Source organism: Sarcophilus harrisii, chromosome 2, assembly GCF_902635505.1.
Source record: "Sarcophilus harrisii chromosome 2, mSarHar1.11, whole genome shotgun sequence".
In the NCBI taxonomy this organism is placed as follows: Eukaryota; Metazoa; Chordata; class Mammalia; order Dasyuromorphia; family Dasyuridae; genus Sarcophilus; species Sarcophilus harrisii.
In genome coordinates, this window is record NC_045427.1 from 136,267,939 (window position 1) to 136,283,033 (window position 15,095).

A 15,095-nucleotide genomic window follows, 5' to 3' on the forward strand; every position below is an offset into this window, starting at 1 on the left:
GTGTGCCAATTCCTTACTGTTAATCATTCCCAGTTCCTCCCATATTTTCCCAAATATGTGTGCCATATCCCCAAGCATATTTGGAGTAATTATAAATGGTTCCCTCTTTGTCAGTTAACAATTTTAAAGCTTGATTTAAAGCATACAATTCACAAGTTTGCACTGACAAAGGTTTGGGAAGATTTCCCGCCTGTATCAATGCACTACTATCCCCATCAATTATGGCACAAGCATTCAGCCTCTTCCCTTCTACCATTCTAATGACCCATCAATAAGGCAATTTACTCTACTCCCAATGATGACTCTTGTAAATCCTCCATTGGTTTGGTATTCTATCAAGTCCAAACAGTCATGTTCAATATCCCCATGTTCCCCTACAGAAGCAGAAAGAAACTCCGCGGGGTTATGATCTTGGGCTAATACCAAATCATCCTTTTCGAGGAGCATAATTTTGTATTTTAAAATGTGGGAATCAGTCAGCCACCTCCCTTTGATTCAGAATAGTTCTCACTTGGTGAAGTACACTATCAGGGAGTCCCCAAATATAATTTTGCGGCTCCCTTCTACCAGTATAGCAGTTGGTAGTTGCAGCTTGAATGCAGGTGGGCCTTCGGCAAGTAACAGAATCCAGCATCTTTGACAGAAATGCCACTGGGTGTTGCTGCCCACCTCTAATTTGAGCTAGCACCCCCAAAGCTACATCATTATCTATATTTACAAACAAATGGAACGGCTTTTCAAGAGAAGACAAAATAAGTTATGGTGCTGATATCAATGTCTTCTTAAGGTGTTCAAAATTTCCCTCTCTCTCTGGGTCCCATTTTACCCTTTCTGGTTTTTCTTCAACTAGATGACTATACAGAGGTTTAGTCAGAACTGCCTAAGAATCAATCCAACTTCTATAATACCTTGCTAACCTAAGAACTTCCATAATGCTTTCTTTGTTTCAGGTTTCTCTGTTTGTACAAAACCTTTTATTCTCTCTGGGTCTAATTTCTTTTGTCCTCTGCTAATTAAGTGGCCCAGATACTTCACCTCCCTCTCCATAAATTTTAACTTATCCTGTGAGACCCTGAGGCCTTGCTTCTCCAGGAAATTTAGAAGTTTTGTCATAGCTGCTCTTACTGCTTCCTCTTTCTGTCCTGTTAGCAATAAGTCATCTATATACTGAAAAATTCTCCTCCTTAAGGGAATTTCTAATGTTTGTTCCAAAACTTGGCCAAACAAATTTAGAAACTCAGTATATCCCTGGGGCAGGACTTTCCATCTATACTGTTGTTTCCCACCCATTTGGGGGTCCTCTCACTAGAAAGCAAATATATCCCTACTTCCCTCATCCAGGGGACAACTCTAAAAATCATCTTTTAGATCTACTACACTAAACCAAGAACTATCCTCAGGTATTTTCCTAAAATAGTATAAGGGTCAGGAACTACTGGATGAGAGGATAGAACAGTTTTATTTCCCTTAGGTCCTGTACCATTCTATACTTCCCATCCTTCTTTTTAACATAGAAGATTGGGGTATTAAAGAGGGATATGCATGGTTCAGTTAATCCTGTTAGTAATAAACTGTCATTTACCAGTTTGAGGCCTCTCCTACCCTTCTAATGGAACAGTTTGACCTGTACCACAATAGATGAATCCTTTAATTTTATTTTAATTGGTTGAATATTCGACCTCCCAGGATTCATTGGGGAGGCCCAAACTTGAGGGTCAGTTTGTCCCTCATCTTCTTCCTGTAGCATGCACATTCTAATGGGTACCACCAGAGATCCCTATGGAACTAAGCTGATGGAGAATTTTGTCATCATATCCCTTCCAAGAAGATTTATCCCATCCTCTGGAACCAAAAGTAAACATCCCTGTGTTTTTACATCTCGATATTCTAATTCTACCCCTTCAATTAATGGAATGCTAAAATTTTCCCCTTTTACCCCAGCAATAGTCAAATTCTTTGCCTCCTGGCAAGTGAGTCATTGAGTTACGGGCTGCTCCTGAATCTACCAGAAATATCATCTCCTCGCGCTGTGGCCCCACCCTCAAATTTATCAAGGGTTCTAGGTGGGATTTTTTGAGGAACCCCTAAATTCCCTAATCCTCTAATTCCATGAGAGAGCAAATTTGCTGTTCTTCCCTTCCCTGGGGACAATTCTGAGAAATGTGCCCAACCTTCCCCCAGTCCAATAGGTCAGAGAGCCCTATGTCCAGGCACCCACTTGCCCATCTCTGTCCCTTGCAGGTCTATAGCTCTCTTACTTCTAGAATTTCTTATTCCATCCCTTTCCTTGTCCTTGAGTAGTTTGTATCATTTGAACTAGCATTTTGGTTCATTGATTCTCTCTTTTGTTTTTCCTCATCTCTCCTAACATATACCTTCATTGCTTCCTCCAATAATTTCCCAATTGATTTATTACTCCATCGTTCTAATTTCTGTAATTTCTTTTTTTAAAATTTTATTTAATAGCCTTTTATTTACAGGTTATATGTATGGGTAACTTTATAGCATCGACAATTGCCAAACCGCTTGTTCCAATTTTTCCCCTCTTACCCCCCCACCCCTTCCCCCAGATGGCAGGATGACCACTAGATGTTAAATATATTAAAATATAAATTAGACACACAATAAGTATACATGACCAAATCGTTATTTTGCTGTACAAATAGAATCAGACTCTGAAATATTGTACAATTAGCTTGTAAAGGAAATCAAAAATGCAGGTGGGCAAAAATATAGGGATTGGGAATTCAATGTAATGGTTTTTAATCATCTCCCAGAGTTCTTTCTCTGGGCGTAGCTGGTTCAGTTCATTACTGCTCCATTGGAAATGATTTGGTTCATCTCATTGCTGAGGATGGCCAAGTCCATCAGAATTGGTCATCGTCTAGTATTGTTGTTGAAGTATATAATGATCTCTTGGCCCTGCTCGCTTCACTCAGCATCAGTTCATGTAAGTCTCTCCAGGCCTTTCTGAAATCATCCTGTTGGTCATTTCTAACAGAACAAAAATATTCCATAATATTCATATACCACAATGTATTCAGCCATTCTCCAACTGATGGGCATCCACTCAGTTTCCAGTTTCTAGCCACTACAAAAAGGGCTGCCACAAACATTTGTGCACATACAGGTCCCTTTCCCTTCTTTATGATCTCTTTGGGATATAAGCCCAGTAATTTCTGTAATTTCTTGTTTATGTCTGGCCATGAATTGGAGATAAAGTGTAACTTTAACATACTTTCTGTAGCTGGATCTTCTAAGTTCATTCCCGAATATTTCTGAACCCCTTCTTTGAGATCTTCTAGCAATCTGGAAAGTGAGTCATCCTTTTCCTGTCTAACCTCTAAGGCCTTATTAATATTCTGTCTCTTGGGAATGGAATTTTTGATCCCAATAATAATTAGGTCCCTTAAATCTTGCATATTCTGTCTATGTGCTTGATTGTTATTATCCTATCCTGGATTTACTAGCAGATATTTTTGTTCCACAGTTGTCAACTCCTTCTGCAAGATGACGTCTCTCCCACTCTTACATAACTGACTTTCTTATAGCTGATTTTTCTTCTGGGGTGAAGAGAGCAGCTAAGATATACATTAATTCTCTCCAGGTATAAATGTTAGGTCCAAAAAACTGATCTAATTGCTTGGAGATTCTCGCTGAGTCTTCCATGATAGATTTTAATTCCTTTGTTAAACTCCTAAGTTCTGGCCCAGATATAGGGGTATCTACGAACCCTATTCCCTCTTGTCTTCCCAATGGCACTTCTCTAAGTGGGCACATTTGTTTCCCACTTCTTCTGCTTTCTCTGCTTGTGTTTTGAAAGAGATTAGATACATCTTTCCTCAATTGTTCTAATTCTCTTTCCAAATGTTTATATATTGGTTCCTTGTGGGCTCCTGCTGCCCCTTGGTTTTCCAATTTAATTAAGGGAGGCTGCTCTATTGGTTCTACCTCCTCAGTGGGGAGTGCTTGTGGGACTGGCTGAAGAGGGGGCACATAAAGTGGAGGGACTGCAATTAAAGGATCCCAGGGGTGAGATGGGATTTTCTCAGTCTCTGGTTCTTTTTCCATTTTGCCTGGCTTAAAAACAGCTGGTCTTTTATCCCTGGAAGCCAGAGATTTGCAAAAGCTGATTCTTCTGGATTGAGGGGACTTGTCCCATTAACATACAAATTTAATTGTTGACATGTCCAATTATCAGAGGAATCATATTTTGGCCAAATTATTGCTTTGCCCAAGTTTTGTCCATCCCAAACAAAACAGCAATACTTTATCATTTTCTCTTTCTTTCCCTTTGTATTTTGACAATTCATTCCAGTTCTGCAGCAAGTTCCCTAACGGACTATCGGCTGGTATGATGACCGCATATTTTAAAATCAGCTGGAGTCAGGAATTCAGGTTAAGGGAAAATCTTCAATCTTTATTCTCAGTAGAGGTAAAGAAGGATCAGAGGTGAAGGGGGATCAGAGGTGAAGGGGGGTTCACGATCGCAATGTGTGCAGCTGAGTCAAGAAGCCAGCCAGACCAGAAGCCAGCCAGCAGTCTCTTTCCCCCCCTCTGCATCCATCCAACAAAATTGTCATTTCCTATATAATACATCAGGACTTGCACAAAGAGTGGTTGGGGGCCATTCTTTCTCCAAGAAAATATATTAATAGAGTATGGTCCAATTACTATTTAGCCTCATGTGCTTGGGACCTCAGTGCATCAACTCAAGCCTCAGCCCATTACATCTCCCGCTTTCTTTTGTTTTAGAACACAGGTGGTCATGCCATCCCTGACTCCTCAGGGAGGTCAGAGCCCCCAAGGGGAGGTGATCACACCCTCCCTGACTTCTCAGGAAAGAAGGTGAAAGCACTAAAAAGGAGATGATCACAGCCTCCCTGACTTTTCAGGAAAGGTGGTGAAAGCACTAAAAAGGAGATGATCACACCCTCCCTGACATCTCAGGAAGGGAGATGAAAAGCACCAAAGGGAAGTGGGGGTTGCTAGTGGGTTTCTGGGCTGAAGGCCCTTATTATACACAAATCCATCAGCATGGGAGGTATTACACAAGCACATAGCAATAACGCAGAGGCTATTAGTGATGACCCTCTCCTCAGTCAGTGCAGGCTCGATATGGTATAACAAACATGAAGTGTACACGCAAGTAGCGGAATAGCAAACAATATGAATCAACATGGTGTTGTAAAAGATTACCAGAAGTCCTAGAAGGAGGGTATGTAAACAACAGTCACACATACACTTTCTTCATCAGCCAAGAGATAGTCCAAAACCAGTCTATTGTCCATCGTTTCACACATCAGGGAATCCAATGATCCCCCTAAGTTTTTGAAGTCCTGCAAAAGTCTTTTTATGTGTTAGGAAATCCAATGATTCAAGCAGATTTTGAAGTCCTGTAACAATCTTATCATTTCTCAGAGAATCCAATGATTCCTGAGAGTTTTCAAGCCCTATGTCTCAGAGAATCCAATGATTCCTGAGGGTTTTCAAGTCCTATAACAATCTTATCATGTCTCAGAGAATCCAATGATTCCTGAGGGTTTTGAAGTCCAACAATCTGACCTCCATGAGTGAAACGCCATAACTGCCACTCTCTTTCAATGGTGAGCACAATCAGCAACAGAACCACCTGATATTTCTTGAGTCTTCTCCTTTGTTTCAAGGGTCTGCTCCATCTCTCTGTGATGCACAAGGCGAATACGGCTCGTTGGCACCCATCTGATTCCTTCTCTACCTGTAGAGATACAAGCAAACCCTCTCCCCCAAGCAGTTAGCCTATCTGATCCTTTCCATTCACCACTTTCTGGGTCTCTCCACATCACCTGGCGATAGTGGAGCTGCTTGCCTTGGACACTGACCTTCCGAGGGATTATAAAACCTGTCTGCCGGAGCCAGTGCATCTTTGTCAAAAATCAAGAAATTAATAGTATAAAGGATTAGATTTAGAAGTGCTCTAGGGTTACCTGTGGCTCCCCTTTTCTTTTGTTTTTGGAGGAGTGTCTTAATGTCTCTGTTTCTCCTCTCTACTATTGCCTGTCCTTGAGGATTAAAAGGTATGCCAGTGGTGTGTAAAATCTTATACTGTGCACAAAAGTGGGCAAAATGTTTGGAAGTATATGCAGGACCATTGTCTGTTTTTATTGCTTGTGGCACACCCATAATGGCAAATGCTAGTGTAAGGAATTCAGTGGCCACTCGGGCTGTCTCTTTTGCTGCTGGTATTGCAAAAGTGAATCCTGAAAAGGTGTCTACCACAACATGGATAAAAGACAGACGACCAAAAGATTTATAATGAGTCACATCCATTTGCCAGATTTCATTGGGTCTCAAACCACGAGGGTTCTTCCCTGGAGGCAGTGTAGGAGCATGGAAAGGAAGGCAAGCCATACAGGCTTTTACTATGCTCCTAGCTTCCTCTCTTGTTATTCCAAATTGTAAAGGTAAAGCTCAAGCAGCCTGATGATATTTAGAATGAGATTTCTGGGCTTCTTGGAATAAAGGAGTATTGACCAACATAGTTAGAAGGCTATCTGCCTTTGAATTACCATCAAAAATGGGATCTGGAAGTCCACTATGAGAGTGGACATGCAAGATATAAATCTTACCTGGATGCTTTCTCACTTGCTCTTGAAGTTTCTTAAAGAACTGATATATATTAGAGGCTCCAAATTTTATTTGGGCTGTGGCAATTCTTTGTACCACACCTACTGAATAGGCCAAATCAGATATATATATGTGTCCTGGATAATAAGTAAGAGCTAGAATGATCGCATACAATTCATTCTGCTGAGTGGACTGAAAAGGAGTTCTGAGTACTCTTTTTACAGTTAAATCATGAGAGTATACAGCACAAATATTATGTTTGGATGCATCTGTGAAGATAGTTAGTCCTTTAAGAAGAACTTTAGAAACTTTTTCTTCGAGAATCCATCACAAATTATGTAATAGTCTGCTTTTCTTTAATGGAGACCCATGCGTAAAATTTGGAGCCATGGCTAATAAAATTTGCCACTCTAGGATGGTCTCACAGCACACATTAATTTGTGTATTGGTATAAAAGGTGTATATCTTGTCAGGTCTTGTCCCAGATAATTGTACTGCTTGCTTAATGGCCTTTAATAAAATGCTAGCCACAAGCACTGGGTAAGGAGTAAGGCTTTGTTCTGGTTATGCCAGGAGGTTCACCCACTTTATCACACTGTCTCCTTGATGAAGGACTGCTGTAGGTGCCTCTTGTGTGGCAAAAACTGATATTTCCAAGGGTTTTTGAGTGACTCTTTCAACCACATTGGATAAAACCAGTTCAACTTTTCTCAAAGCCTCTTGAGCTTCTTTTGTAAGCTGGCGTGGTGAATTTAAAGCACTGTCTCCCCTTAAAATGTTATATAACAGTTGCAATTGATAGGTAGTCAGGCCTAACGCTGGTTGCATCCATTGGGTATCTCCTATCAATTTCTGAAAATCGTTCAAGGTGTTTAGCTTCTCTGTTCTTAAGGACAGTTTTTGTACTGTAAGCACCTTAGGGTATACTTCATATCCTAAATATTGAAAAGGAGCATGTCTTTGAATTTTTTCTGAAGCTATGTACAATTTGTAATTCTTTAGTGTTTCTATGGCCTTTTGTAGACATGCTTCTAACATTTGTTCCTCAGGTGCACATCCCAATATATCATCCATATAATGTAATAGCATAACTTTTGGAAATACTTTTCTTACTGAAGTAAGAGCAGCAGCAACATACATTTGACACATAGTGGGGTTGTTTTTCATTCCCTGTGGCAAAACTGTCCATTCATATCTTTTATAAGACTCAGCTAAGTTAATGCTGAGCACTGAAAAGTCAAATCTTTTCATATCCTCCTTATCCAGAGGGATGGAATAGAAATAATCCTTAATATCTATGACCCAAAGAGGCCATTCTCTAGGCAACTGAGTAGGAGATGGAAGTCCAGGCTGAAGAGTTCCCATAGTTTCCATCTGTTCATTCACCTTTCTTAAATCTGTTAACATCCTCCATTTTCCAGATTTTTTTTTTTTTTTTTTACAACAAACACTGGGGAATTCCAAGGATTTAGAGAAGGTTGTAAGTGTCCTTTGGTCAAGCTGCTCCTGTACTATATCTAATAAGGCCTGAATTTTATCGCTACCCAAGGGCCACTGTTCTATCCACACTGGTGTATCAGTTTTTCATTGGATAGGAACAGGTGAAAGTGTTGGCAGGCCTTCAACAGCAGCCCTGCTTTAAAAACTGAAGTACTCATTTTTAACCCTAATTGCTGTAAAACGTCTCTTCCCCACAGATTGATGGGGATTTTTCAACTATAAAAGTAGTAAAAACTCCTGTTTTACCTTCAAAAGTCCATCTCATAGGGGCAGCACTAACTTCAGCTGCTATTGATACTCCTACACCAGACATGTCTGCTTTAATCTTTGGCCAGTGACTGGGCCATTTGGCATCTCTAATGACTGTACAATTTGCACCTGTGTCTACCAATCCTTCTAATGGTAGGCCATCTATATAGATCGTGAGCATAGGTCAGTCAGCTGTCACAGCTGCTGTCCAGTATATTCCTGGATTTTGTGGTCTGGAGTCAGAATCTGGGTGACTATCACCAAGCTGCTTATTAGGATTCTGTATGAGTAAACCTGATGCTACTACTTCTCCTGGGTAATAAGTCACACATTGTCTACTTGTATTGTATTGTAGTGACTTGTAGTCACTAATACAAGTAGACTGGGATATTATCTACACATTCCCCAGTTTCCCACATCAGTGTGTGGATGAATACTGTTTTGTACAGACTCTCAGGAGGTGAAATGGTCAAGCCTACTGTGGCTGGAGGCAAGGGATCTATAGGCTGGAGAGGAACAGATTTCACTTCTCCAGGGGGTATCTCGGTTGTCCCAGCTGCATACAACTCTATTCTCCCTAATTGTAATCCCTTTCTCCCATCAGGTTGCTTCCTGGCTGAGTGATTGTGTAATCTCTTTCTCCCATCATATGGCTTTCTGGCTGATTGGTCATGTCTGGGTATTGGACTTCTAGGCACTCTCTGGGTGCACCATTGGCTGCCATCATGCCTCAAGTGTTTTTTGCTTGGGGCTCTGGGGCTGGGCCCCCCATCCCATTTCCCTGAACCTGTCTGCATTCTGAGGCCCAATGGAAGCCTCTGTTGCATTTTGGACATGGGGAATACCCCATGGGTCTTGTTCTCCCACCCTGTTTTCTCATTCTCTCTCTATACCAACATTGAGCTTTCAGATGCCCTACTTTACCACACTGAAAGCATTGATGAGTCTCTCTGGAAGTCCCTTGCCAGAAGGGACCCCGTCTTCCCATGTTGGGATCTTGGGAAGTCTGCATCATAGCCTGTCTATAAAAGGCATTTGTGCCTACTGTGGCACAGCGTCTTATGAGCTCCTCTAAAGGAGCATCCTTGCACAGTCCTAGTATAATTCTTCTGCAAACCTCATTAGCATTTTCCTTAGCAAGTTGCCTTATTAAAACATCCGTTGATGCATTTTCACCATTAGTTCTTGTCCTAGATGTCTGCAAACATCCTACAAAGTCAGCAAAGGGTTCATTTGGCCCTTGTGTTATTTTTGTGAAAGCCTCACCCTTGTCATCTTTATTGAGCGAAGTCCATGCTTTGATAGCATTAGCAGCAATTTACTCATATGCTGCTATGGAATAATTAATCTGTACTGCGACATCTGCATAGGAACCTACACCTGTTAGTAGGTCACAGGTGATTGCAGCATGAACTGCACTTTGACTATTTTGTTGGGCTTGTATCTTACAGAGCTCACTATATTCAGAAAGCCACAAGTAGTTTTGTCCAGGTTCTAGGCATACCCTTGTTATAGATTTCCAGTCATTAGGGGTCAAGATTTCAAAAGCCAAATTCTGTAATAACATCTTAACATAAGCTGATGTAGTCCCATAAAGAGTGCAAGCCTTTTTCAGGTCTTTGAGGATTTCTATATCAAAAGGAGCGTATTTTCTACTTTCTTGACCTGAAGAATTAAACTGTTATATTACAGGAAAAATGTGATGTTGGAGTTCTGCTACATTTCTCCCTTCTTTGGCCTTAATTAATCCCTTTTGCAATCTAGTTATAGAAGTGGCTGGATGCCGGGGGGGAGGTGCTGGTGCTGTCACTGCCCCCCCCCCCCACTACCCCTCCTCCCTCCATCCTGGAGGGTGGAGTTGATGGAGGATAGTCAATTACCTGCTCCTTAGGTGAAGCTGAAGCTGCCTCAGATTCATCACACCCTTGAGCCTCACTTAAGTCTCCTGTGGGGATATGGTCATTGATCACTTCATTGTCTTCCTCCTTTATCTCAGGCTTCCTCATTTGGCTATTTCTAGAGCTTTTTTTCTTTCTTTTAGAAACCATAGGGTTCCTTTTTTTTTTTTTTTAATTTATTTAATAGCCTTTTATTTACAGGTTATATGTATGGGTAACTTTACAGCATTAACAATTGCCAAACCTTTTGTTCCAATTTTTCACCTCTTACCCCCCCACCCCCTCCCCCAGATGGCAGGATGACCAACCATAGGGTTCCTTAAGGCCAACTGTATTATATTGTATAAATAGAATGCCTCAATGGAAATAGAATGAGGACCGTTTTCATTGTAATATGCGGAGAGCTGTTGCCCAATTAATGTCCAATTATCTTAAGAGATTTGCTCTTCCTCTAAAAACCAAGGGGAGGTGCGTTTTAATGTACCCAGAAGTTTAGCTATCCATTCCCAAGTAATAAGTAGCCCTTGTTCTTATATCAGCTTAAGCATGCTTTCTATAGCGCCACTCCTGGGTGGGGGGGGGGGGGGGGGTGGGGGGGGGGGGATGGGGAATCTTTAGCTAGCATCTGTCCCATTTTAGCCAAAAAAGGTTACTAGTTTAGTCTTTAAGAAAATAAGTTCCCTGTTTGTCTATTTTAATGCTCACCCAAGTTCCTAGTCACTGGAGACTTTTTCAGTGAAAGTAGGGTCCTTGGTTCCCACACTTGGGCACCAAATGTGATGAACATGTATTTTAAAATCAGCCAGAGTTAGGAATTCAGGTTAAGGGAAAATCTTTAATCTTTATTCTTAGTAGAGGTGAAGAAGGATAGGAGGTGAAGGGGGATCAGAGGTGAAGGGGGATTCATGATCACAATGTGTGCAGCTGAGTCGAGAAGCCAGCCAGCCATCTCTTTCTGCCCCTCTCTCTGCCCCTCTGCCTCCACCCACCAAAATCGTCATTTCCTATACAACACATCAGGACTTTCACAAAGAGTGGGTGGGGGCCATTCTTTCTCCAAGCATATATATTAATAGAGTATGGTCCAATTACTATTTAGCCTCACGTGCTTGGGATCTCAGTGCATCAATTTGGCTTCAGCCCATTACAGGCTGGCACTTCCTGACCTGGTTCCTGGCTTGGGGACTTCGACTGCACTTTCCCCATGATTGGAGAGGACTGTATTCCTGCTCCAATCCTTTTTTTTTTTTTTTTTTAGTAAAGATCACTCTTTACCAGTGGTCAAACAAGAGCTGCTTTGGTGAGTCCTTTCCCTTGGGATGTCTGCAGCCTGACAACACACACACACACACACACACCTCAATTTAGTGAGAGCTAATCTCTCAGGTCTCCTTCGACCCAGCCAATCGATCCCCAGACTCCTGGAGGCTTACCTTGGGCTACACGTGTAAGCCTTTTAGACCTCACGCATGCACACATACAAAACACCAGGTTTCACTCTGCTTCTATCTTCACTGAGTCTCGGCCTTGGGCCTCTGCCTAGCAGGAAGAAGCTGCCAAACCCAGGAGATTTGGGGACAAAAGGTCCCTACATGCCTTTTTGGTCTCCAAAGTCAATCAACTATCTTAAAATGAAGACAAGAAGTTTTCTTAGAATCTCGTGAGAAGCGGGCAGTGTGCTCACTGGGTTTCTCAGAGAGAGGAAGCTGATTTTACAGGGGCTAATATATGATTTAAATAGTCAAGAGAAAAAAAATTTACAGAAACTATTCACCCACCAATCTCCTGTTAATCCTCCTAAAATCATTGACAAACTCAGTCTTTATTCTTTTATTTGTCTCCAAAATACAGGTGAGCTTTTGTGGCACTAGGGTCTTGGTTAAGCAATACCTGTTTCAACAAGAAAGAGTCTGATTAATATTAATAAGATTAATAATCAATTAAGTCAGAGGGGTTAACGGTTTCTAAAATAACTGAGGAGACTTGGTTTTACTTCAGGCTTTTCTCTTCTTAATTTTTATTAATGCTTTTTATTTACAAAGCATATGCATGGGTAATTTTTCCAATATTGACCTTTGCATAACCTTTTGCTGCAAATTTCCCCCTCCTTCCCCACTCCCTCCCTCATCTGTCAGATAGTCCAATACATGTTAAATATGCTGAAACACATGTTAGATACAATATATGTATACATATTTATGCAGTTATCTTGTAGTGCAAGAAAAATCAGATCAAGAAGGAAGAAAAAGAAAAACTGGGAAAGAAAACAAAATGCAAGCAAATAACAACAGAGAGAGTGAGAATGCTATGTTGTGTTCCACACTGTTCTTTGAGTGTAGATGGTTCTCTTCATCACTGAGCAAGTGGGGCTGGTTTGCATCATCTCATTGTTGAAGAGGGCTGCGTCCATCAGAATTGATTGTTGGATAATATTGTTGTTGTTGTGTATAATGATCTCCTGGTTCTGCTCATTTCACTTAACATCAGTTCATGTAAGTCTCTTCAGGCCTTCCTGAAATCATCCTGCTGGCCATTTCTTACAGAACAATAATATTCCATAATATTCATATACCACAATTTATTCAGCCATTCTCCAATTAATGGGCATCCACTCAGTTTCCCGTTTCTGGCCACTACAAAGAGGGCTGCCACAAACATGTGGGTCCCTTTCCCTCCTTTAAGATCTCTTTGGGATATAATTCCAGTTACTGCAAGCTCTTCTCAATCAACAAATAGAGATTAGCCAGTTTGTAGACTTCTTGAATATCTCCAGGCCATTAAATAATTAGTCAGGTTCTTCTCTAAACAGTTCTCTTAAATGTTTTCTCTTGGAAAGTCTGTTTTTCCCAGAGCCTAATGATTGAAGTCTTGGTGCTGAGTCTTATTCTGAGAAGTCCTCAGTTTCCCATGGTTAAAGTCTTATAAAGTCTTATAACAATGTTTGTTACATTCCAGACTGTTACTCAAACCGATGTGGTTGACTTATTACAAATGTTAACTCAACCTTAGCTGGTTACAATACTTAAATTATTTTAAGTTCTTTTTTCATGATATTTATACAAAGAGTTTCATTTCCCAAACTCACCAATTTATACATTAAAATCTAAATGGTAGGTTCAGTCTATCTTAGTTAATGATTTTATGAGAAACCACATAATTCCTCACAGTCTGTTAAACAGCAACTTGATTACCTAGGTTCAAGGAACAATTTATTGGGCAAGTGTTCCTTCTGTGGGCCCAGCGAGTCTAAATATATTAATGATTTTAGAAAATGTCTAGGGCCCAGGGTTAGGCTCCAGTATTTTCTCTATTAGGTTATTTCCATATTCCTCCTTGTTATAATATCTTCCCCCTTGTTAATTTTGAATTCTGTTAGGGGAACTTTGTTCCATTCATTTTCCTTATTTTGAGTTCTTTAGGAACTTTGCCTGTTTTTGTTACAATGGCAAGTTCGTTAGAAACTTGCCCACCTTATGGTTTTCCCCTTGACTCAGAAGATGCCCTGGGCCTATAAATTCTTTACAGAGGACTTCATGCATTCTTGACTTCTTGAACTTCAATTAAATTCAAGGTAGTTTGGATGAGAAGACACTGGTTGAGAGGATCAGGAATGATGTCTTACAAAAGGTGGTTCCTGAGTTGTTTGTTAAAGGAAAAGAAGGATTCTCTTGGGAGGAGTTGAGGAAAGAGTGCATTCTAGACATAAAGTATAAGTTAGTGGAAGGCACAGAGACTACCATTCAAATGACATGTATAAGGAATACAGCAAAGTCCAGTTGGCTAGATTTCAGGGTGTGAAAGATGGCATAACAGAAAATAAGACTGGAAAGATATATTAGGGACACCTTGTAAAAGGCTTTTATAGCTAATCAGAGAAAAAAATATATATATATAATCTTATTTTAGAATCAGTGGGTAACTTCTGGAATTTATTAAGGGAGTAACATAATCAGATATATGCTTAAGGAAAATCACTTTGGAAGTACGAATCCTACATCAGAATTTGCTTCTTCCAACTCAGCATGATTTCTCATACCACTTCATTATTGCTCTGGCATGTTTGCATTTTCCCTACTTTGCTCCTCTCTGCCAACTCATATGCCACTTCTTTTTCAAAACCTAGTTCAAATCACCTCACTTAGGAACTCTTCTTCTTTCTCCCTCTAATTGTTCTTTTATTCTCAACTTCTTGAAGTGTGCGAATGTGATGATTCATAGTTTGAAAGAATTCAGAAATTTTCTTAAAATCACAAAATCATTTTTTAAAAAAGCACAAAATGAGCAGAACTCATTTATTTATGCCATAGTTGACAGGCCATGAAATAGTTAGAAATAGTTCAGGAGAGCTTTATATACTAAAAATTTGGGACTTAGCAGGCTAACAGCCTACAAGGTTGTTTAAAAAAAAAGGTATAATTAAGAGGAGACAAGTAACAGCTTTTACAGAAAGACAAATAAGTTAGGATGGTAATTTTACAGGAGACAAATAATGAATAGATAACAGGTGTTAATTGTTTCACATTTCTTAGCTAGAGATAAATTTTATTGTTCCACATTCATCAACTAGATATGCAGTTGAGTAGACCCTGGGTTGTGACCCATCATCTCCCCCTTTTCTGTCTTTTGGGGAGAAGAAATTCTGGGAACAAGATCTGGCAATCCATCATTCTTTTGCATTTGTATACTTGACCTTTATCTTGGCTCTGGACCCAGCTGGCTCTGGAGGGGAAAGTGAAGCCGGTGATCTTGCCCAGCCCTCCCTCACTTAAATCTAATTCACTTGATATCAGGGAACTCTTTGAGAAGGAAGGACAAATAATACTTATACTCAGAATATTTTAG